Source organism: Phyllobates terribilis, unplaced genomic scaffold (assembly GCF_046119375.1).
Source record: "Phyllobates terribilis strain yellow unplaced genomic scaffold, ASM4611937v1 Scaffold_12__6_contigs__length_324123572, whole genome shotgun sequence".
Lineage (NCBI taxonomy): Eukaryota > Metazoa > Chordata > Amphibia > Anura > Dendrobatidae > Phyllobates > Phyllobates terribilis.
The window spans coordinates 249,315,370-249,323,971 of NW_027362772.1; positions in this window are offsets into that span (position 1 = coordinate 249,315,370).

Consider the following 8,602-nt stretch of genomic DNA (forward strand, 5'->3'; position numbering starts at 1 on the left):
TTTCTCAAAACCTGCCCGGATCTGTCGCATCTACTTGTCAAAGTACGCCGCCTGTGTGCCCATTTTAGAAAGTCAGCTACAGCTTCCGCCGCCCTTGCCATGCTTCAGCAGTGTTTGCTGTTTCCAGCTCACCGACTGACCTGCATTGTCCTCACGCTTTGGAACTATACATTGCAGATGTTGGGAAGGATTTGTGAGCAGAAGAGGGCAGTTGTTGACTACCAGCATCAACAAGGCCGTCGGTATTCAGGTCAGACTCCACACATAAAACCTCAGGAGTGGACATGGATGTCAGACATATGTACCATCCTCCAAAACTTTTAGGACTCTACCAAGATAGTGAGCGGCGATGACGCCATAATTAGTGTCACCATCCCGCTTCCCTGTCTTCTTAAACGCTCTCTGCTCACAATTAAAGAGGATGCATTGAAGGCGGAGCACGATGAGATGGAGCAAGGAACCGGACAGGGTGATTCCACACAGTCCAGCCTTATCTCATCCCAACATGGATTGGGTGACAATGAGGAAGAGGAGGAGGAGGAGGAAGAACAGCTTAAGTCATTAAGATTTAAACAGAGAAAACACAGTAGTTTGACAATAAATGGCTTCACCCAACCAATAACCATGAGTGGAGAAAAAGTTTTTTTGTTATCATTCATATTCATTGAAACAAGGCCAAGAAAGGAAAAATTCTGACGGGGTATGTAAACTTTTGAGCACAACTGTAGGCACTTATAGTACTGCCTCCTTGTTTCTCCTTGTAAATGACAAATGCACAGACAATAAAAAAGTTTTTTGCCAGATGTTTTTTTTTCTCTCCCTCTGGATCAATATTGCCTGATAATAAGGTGAACTGCTTGGACTTTTGTCTTTTTTTAGCCTTAAAAACTTTGCTACAATAGTACAGTCACACTCTTTAAATGATGTTATCAAAGACAAACTGCTTTTCTTTTCGCTCCTGTAAACTATGTAGGCACAGATAGTACTGAATCCCTGTTTCTCCTGCAAATTATGTAGGCAAAGATTATACTCCTTTTCTGTCCTTTTCTGTAACTTATGTAGGCACAGGTAAAGCCCCCGTCTCACATAGCGAGATCGCTAGCGAGATCGCTGCTGTGTCACGGTTTTGGTGACGCAACAGCGACCTCACCAGCGATGTCGCTATGTGTGACACTTTGCAACGATCAGGCCCCTGCTGTGAGCTCGCTGATCGCTGCAAAGTGTCCTGGACCATTTTTTGGTCGTTGCTCTCCCGCTGGTCAGCACACATCGCTGTGTGTGACCAGCGGGACCAGCGATCAGGCTGGTAACCATGATAAACATCGGGTTACTAGAGGCACACGCGCACCTAGTAACCCATTGTTTATCATGGTTGCGAGCCTGCTAAAGTGAGCGGTAACCTCCCGCTCACTGTAGCAGAGTGGTAACCATGATAAACAACGGGTTACTAGGAGCGCGTGTGCCCCTAGTAACCCGATGTTTACCATAGTTACCAGCCTGCTCCTGCTTGCAGCAGGCTGGTAACCAGGAGCAGGACATCGTGGAAAGATTCTTTCCACGATGTCGCTGCTCCCCTGATCGTTGGTGAGCCTGCCTGTTTGACAGCTCACCAGCGACCACATAGCGACGCAGCAACGATCTCTGACAGGTCGTATCATTGTCGGGATCGTTGCAACGTCGCTAAGTGTGACGGGGCCTTAATACTGCCTCCCTATATCTGTCTGTAAATATTGAAGGCACAGAGCTATTGTCTCCCTTCTGTAAAAAATAAACCATGTGTGAAACACTAATGGGAAAAGGTGAAGATTAGAAAGTCCTGATTCTACAAGAGTTAGTATTATATTCTTGCTTCCTTTCTATTCCTGAACTCTTGTATCCATGCAGTCTGTTACTTTTTGTCTGCATTTCATTGATTTTATTTAATATTATCACTGCTACTGTTTTTACAAGTCTATCTGGATTTTTTCTCTTTTTTTTGCATATGTATCTGTATATTTTGATTTCTGTTTTATTTCTACTCTGTTACCTGTAGCTCCTTTTGGAAAACATTTTCAGGGATCCATGACATCTCACCTTCCTTTTAAACTTTTTATATTGTCTTATGTTGTTTTTAGCTAAATTATCTAATAAAGTCTTTAATCTTAAACAGATTACATCTGGTCATATTCATGCTCTGTGTTTGTAGGACCTGTTATTGCATCTAAGCATGATACCATTAATTTATTAGATATCATTTATGGTGTAACCTCAATAAATGATGGAGACACAGATAGTACTGTTTCCTTGTCTCTCCCTGTAAACAGTTCAGAGAGTACTGACTCCCTTTCTCTGCCTGTAAGTAATGAACGCATAAAACGACTTCATTTCTGTCTCCTCCCTTTAAACGATGTTGACACAGATAGTACTGTTTCCTTGTCTCTTCCTGTAAATAGTTCAAATAGTACTTACTGATTCCCTTTCTCTGCCAATTAATAATGATGGCACATAATTATCTTGCATATAAAAATGATAGTGACACAGATAGTACTGTTTTCCTGCCACTCCCTGTAAATATTTCAAATAGTACTGACTCCTTTTCTCTGCCTGTAAATATTGAAGGCACAGATCTATCTCTCTGTCTCCCGCTTTAAATAATGTAGGCACAGATAGTACTGTTTCTATGTCTCTCCCTCTAAATAGTTCAGATACTACTCACTTTCTTTCTATGTCTCTAAATAGTGAAGGCACAGAACTATGTCTCCATTTAAATAATATAGGCACAGATAGTACTGTATCCTGTCTTTCCCTGTAAATAGTTCAAATAGTACTAAATCCCTTTCTGTGCCTTTAAATAATAAAGGCATACAACTACTCGTATCTTTCTGTCCCCCATTTAAATTATGTAGACACATAGAGTAGTGTTTTCCTGACCCGTCCAGTAAATAGTTCAGATAGTAATTACTCCCTTTCTCTGCTGTAATAATAAAAGCACAGTATTATCTCTCTGTCTCCCCCTTTAAATAATGTAGGCACAGGTAGTACTGTTTCCCTGTTTTTCCCTGTCAATGTTTCAGATTGTACTAACTCCCTTTCCATGCCTGTAAATCTTGAAGGCACTGAACGATCTCTTACTCTCCCACTTTTAAATGATGTAGGCACAGATAGTACTGTTTCCCTGTCTCTCCCTGTAAATAATGTAGTTAATAGATAGCAAGCCATATTCAATGGGGAAACACATGCCTAATTTGACCATAGACAATAGATTTTCCATTGTGCTAATGTCCTCCAAACAGTTGAGTTGAATGACTCTTACCTGTCCAATACTTTGCTTCTCGGAGATAAGCCAACTCCAGAGGTGATTGTCAGCGACTTGGGCCTCTCTAATGAAAGATAATAGATAAACTGCAAAGAATCTAAAATCTATGGTCTTTTTTTGCTTATGTCAGGGAGCAGAATATAATAAATTCTCTGTAGGTGGGAGACATTCTGATTCAGCTGCCTTTGTAGAACACAAGTCAGGAAGTTGAAGCTTTTTGGACGTGTTGGTATGACGTGTGATGGTAGACCACCCTCATCTATTCGACTTCAAATGAATATCATTACCCTTTCCTCTCTTCCCTCCAAACATCTCTCCTCCTGGTGACAAGACTTCAAAAACGAGCATTATATTCATCAACAATCTTTCTCATCCCCTACTGATTTACTCTGCATAATGACTCTGTGACCCGACCATGCCATCCTTTTCTTCTCAAGAGTAAGTGAGTGTTGACTTCCCCATTTAACAGTCATTCTACCCTGATCCATCAGCCAGGATTACCATAGTTCGTCTTCTGAAAGAGTCACTTTGATAAATGTGAGTTGCAAGCTGTAATCAGGGGTGGATTGGCCATTTGGGGCAGTAATGCTGGGCCCAATAACCTGAGCCTATTAAGGGCCCATGGTAAAATAAATGTATAAAACACAATGTAAAAATGTAAATGTAAAAAATAAGAGAAAAAAATGAGCTGTTTTACATTCTCTGTTGATGTATATATGCTGTTGAGGCTCAAAGCTAAGGGGGCTGAGCCTGGCAACTTTTGAGCAGCTGGGGGTCTTCACCTGTTGGTTAGTATGCTGCATACTTTGCATGGTCTGTTGTGCCAATAGTGGTTCACTGTACAGTCCTTCATGAACTTTAAGGACCCACTGTAAAGAGATCAACGAGAAGCAGCAAGCTAGCTTATACAATTTGATCAAAAAGTTTTTTAGCATATCATGAGAATTTTTTTATTTATGCCTATTAGAAATAGTTCAATGTCAACTATTGGATGAGCGTATCCTGTGTTCTTCTTTCCTCTTTTTAGAGAGTTAGATTAATTTGAAGTGTTGTTTTAGATGAGCTTACTGTCTTTACTCCGTTGTCGGATTACCTAGGCCCTTCCCTGTCCCTAATGCTAGGTGCGTTCTAACTATCCCTGCTCTCGAGATTACTTCTGATGGTGAAGATGACGGGTTAACATACCTTGCTGAACTCCAAATTCAGCCCTCTATCTGCCCCCTCCCCCACCCACGGAATTAGGGAGTAATACTGTATGTATATACACAAACCAGACTAACAAGGAAGGACGTACTGGGATAAATGAAAATACCAATCATACAAATATGCTCTCACAGACAACAGAGAGGAACCGGGGACAAAAGGAAGGAAAACCAAATAGGAGAGGATGAAAATTTGCACACAGCCGAAACACCAAGCAACAGTCACAGCTCAATACTCCAAAAGCCTCTAACAACAACCGACACCACCTCTCCACACCAGGCAGTACAAGACTTAACACTGGTAGTCCAGATTGCCAGAGGAGAGTATATATAGGAGAGAGGAGTGGCCAATACTGAACAGCTGAGATCATCCAAGCAGGAAACTTCAGAGACTCTAAACTGAACAGTTTAACCCCTGCACTGCTAACAGAATCCTGCACAGTTTACTATGAAGGAGAAGTGTTTCTAATCCGTGTAGGAGTACGTGAAATCAGATGCTGCAGTCTTCTGGCTCCTCTCTGTCACTGTAAACCCATGACTAGTGTTGAGCATTCCGATACTGTAATATCGGGTATCGGCCGATATTCGCGGTATCGGAGTTCCGATACTGAGTTCCGATATTTTTACAATATCGAATACCGGAATCGGAAGTTCCTATAATGCCTGCGCTCTGCAGTGTCTCTGAAGGATGACAAGCTGGATGGCAGCGCTCAGCTGCAATCCAGCCTGTCATCAGAATGCCATCCCAGCGTGGGAGAATTCTCCTGATTGTTTAAAAGCCGGCGGTTTTTTACCGCCTGCCGGCTTTTTACCGCCCGCCGGCTTTTAAACAATCCCACAGCCCCATACTGCTTCCCCGCAGCCTCCCACCCCGATCCTCCGCTCCCCTCGCCACCTCCCATCCCGATCATAAGTTAGGACCGGGCGGGGAGCGCAGCACCAAGGAGCGGGGAGCGAAGGACCCGGGCGGGGAAGCCGGCAGTGAAAAGACTTCACCGCCGGCTTTCCCGTTCTGTGCTGCGCTTTCCCGCCGGTTATTTCAAATGAACAGCTGAGGTATCAGGTGATGCTGATCAGCTGTTCATTTGAAGTCGCCGCGGTGCCCTCAGAGGGTTCATGTGAGTTCATGCTTCACTGCATTGCATGAACTCACATGAACTTTCCCACGGCCGCACAGGTCAGCCACACCTCCCAGACCATCAGACCGGTCATGATTGGTGTGTGCGCAGTGTCTGTGCGATGTCTGCGTGCAGGCAGACATAGGCCGATGTGACACTACTACTCCCATCGGCCTATGTCTGTCCCCCGTCCACTCGTGCCAGCAGGATCAGCTCGATGGGAGCAGTAGTTCCCATCAGCCTGATCCTGCTATTTAAAATGCCCCATGTGTTATTTTTGCCCCTATACGTGTTTTTTTAGGCCCCCATATTTTTTGGGGGTTTTTGGTCCCCAATGAATTTTAAATACATGTCATTGGTGGCCAGTGGTTACCTAAAATAAATTAGTTTATACATTACCTGTCCCCGCCAATCGCCACCTAAAATAAAGTAAAAAATAAAAAACTACACCTATACTCACCTAGACACCTAATTCCCTGAAGCCATCGATCTCCTGTAATAACATATAAAATAATAAACCACAACCTTATCCTTACCCCTCCGTAGTAGTCCACGAGTGTCCCACGAAGATCTCCAGTTTAGAGCAGCCACATAGAATGTGACCGCTCTGAACCCCTGCCGCCGCTACAATGACGGGGCCGTAAAGCAGCCCCGTCATTGCATAAGCGGGTTCGCCGGAGTTCAGGCAGCGCTGCTCCGGTCAGCTCCTTTACGGCCCTGCTGTACCGTGAGAAATTCCCACGGTACAGCAGTGCCGTAAAGGAGGTCTCTGGAGCTGCGCTGACTGACTGCACTCCGGTGACCTCAGTCAGGGCTCCTGCTGCCGGGAGCGGACGTGTTCCCGGCAGTGTGAGCTTACAGCAGCCATGCACAGCTGTCACCATCTCCAAATGTGACAGCTGTGCATGGGAGATCAGCGCAGGAACGTGGACAGGTAACTATTTTTTTTAGTAAACTAAGAATTAAATAAAATGGTATGTTTTATTTCAAATAAATTATTTTTTTCTGGGTGTAGTGTGTGTTTTTTCTTTTTAACACTTTGTAGGTTAGTAATGGGGGTGTCTTATAGACGCCCATCATTACTAACCTGGGCTTCATGGCAGCTGGCGCTGACATGAACCCCAACCCTATTACCCCACTGCCACCGCACCAGGGCAGCGTGGAAGAGCGAGGCTAAGTGCCAGAATTGGCGCATCCTATGGATGCGCCATTTCTGGGGCGGCTGACGGCTGGTGTTTCTAGCCTGGGAGGGGGCCAATATTCATGGCACCCTTCCTGGGCTATTAATATAATCCCCCAGCTGTCTGCCTAGCCTTTGCTAGCTATTAAAATAGGGGAGACCCCATGTCTTTTTTTGGGGGGCTCTCCCATTTTAATAGCTAGTAAAGGCTAGGTATTCAGCTGGGGGCTGATATTAGTAGCCTGGGAAGCTCCGTGGGTATTACCCCCTTCCCAGGCTTCAAACATCTGCCCCAGCTGTCTGCTTAACCTCCGCTAGAGACTAAAATTATGGGGGATCTCACGCCAATTTTTTTTTTAATAAATCCTTTATTTTAACACTAAATGACACTTGAGGGGTTAATAAAGATGCAGTCCCTAAATTATTATTTATTTTTTAATTAATTTTTCCCAAAAATTTTGACGTGGGCTTTGCCATATTTTTGTATGCCAGCCAGGTACAGAATCCAGGAACGGGCTGCCCCCAACTCCCAGCTGCCTATTTGTACCTGGCCGGACACAACAATATAGGGAAGCCCTTCTTTTTTTATTATTTCGCTCCTCAGTGTCAGGCTGTGACGGCATCCCGATGAGCCGAGTCTCTCACGCTCACCGCATGCGCAGGAGAATTCTCCCACGCTGTCAGTGACGTGCATGAGGTGAGCTGAGTTCATTGTCGGCTCATCTGGATGCCGTCACAGCCAGACACTGAGGAGCGCAAGCATGCCTGCGCTTCTCAGTGTCCGCGGGATGACAGGCTGGATGGCAGCTTTCGGTTGCGATCCAGCCTGTCATCTCGATGTAGCAGAGCTGGAGCTGTCCTGGGAACCATCGAAAGGTAAGGATGATGTTGCTTTATTATTTTTCTTTTATTGCAGGAGATCGTTGGCTTCAGCTGGAATGGGCGTGATGATAAGTATGGTTTAATTTAGAACAATAAAGAATTGTGTCTTTATTTCAATTAAAGGACTTTATTCTGGGTGTTTGTGTTTTTTTTTAAACTTTGACTATGGGGTTAGTAATGGGGGTGTCTTATAGACGCCTCTCCATTACTAACCTGGGCTTGATGTCAGCTGGCATTATAAGCTGACGTCAACCCCAGTCCTATTACCCCACTGCCACCGCTACAGGGTAGTGGGAAGAGCGAGGCTAAGTGCCAGAATTGGCACATCCTATGGATGCGCCATTACTGGGGCGGCTGACGGCTGGTGTTTCTAGCCTGGGAGGAGGCCAATATTCATGGCACCCTTCCTAGGCTATTAATTTCAGCCCCCAGCTGTCTGCCTAGCCTTTGCTAGGTATTAAAATAGGGGGGGACCCCACGACATTTTTTTGGGGGGTCCCCCATTTTAATAGCTAGTAAAGGCTAGGTATTCAGCTGGGGGCTGATATTAGTAGCCTGGGAAGCTCCGTGGGTATTACCCTCTTCCCAGGCTTCAAACATCTGCCCCAGCTGTTTGCTTAACCTCCGCTAGAGACTAAAATTACGGGGAACCCCATGCCAATTTTTTTTTTAATAAATCCTTTATTTTAACACTAAATGACAAGTACAGTAACCAACACTATCACTGTACTTATTATATATGTGACTGACATGTTTCTATCTATCTAATCTATGTGTGATGCTCTATTATTTCTGTTGTAAATTGTCGGGTACCGCTGCTGAATTGCCGGCCGGCTTTTTTAAAGAGACGGTGCATGAAAACACTAATATTTTTTTAAATAAATCCTTTACACTAAATGACAAGTACAGTAAGCAACACTGTCAC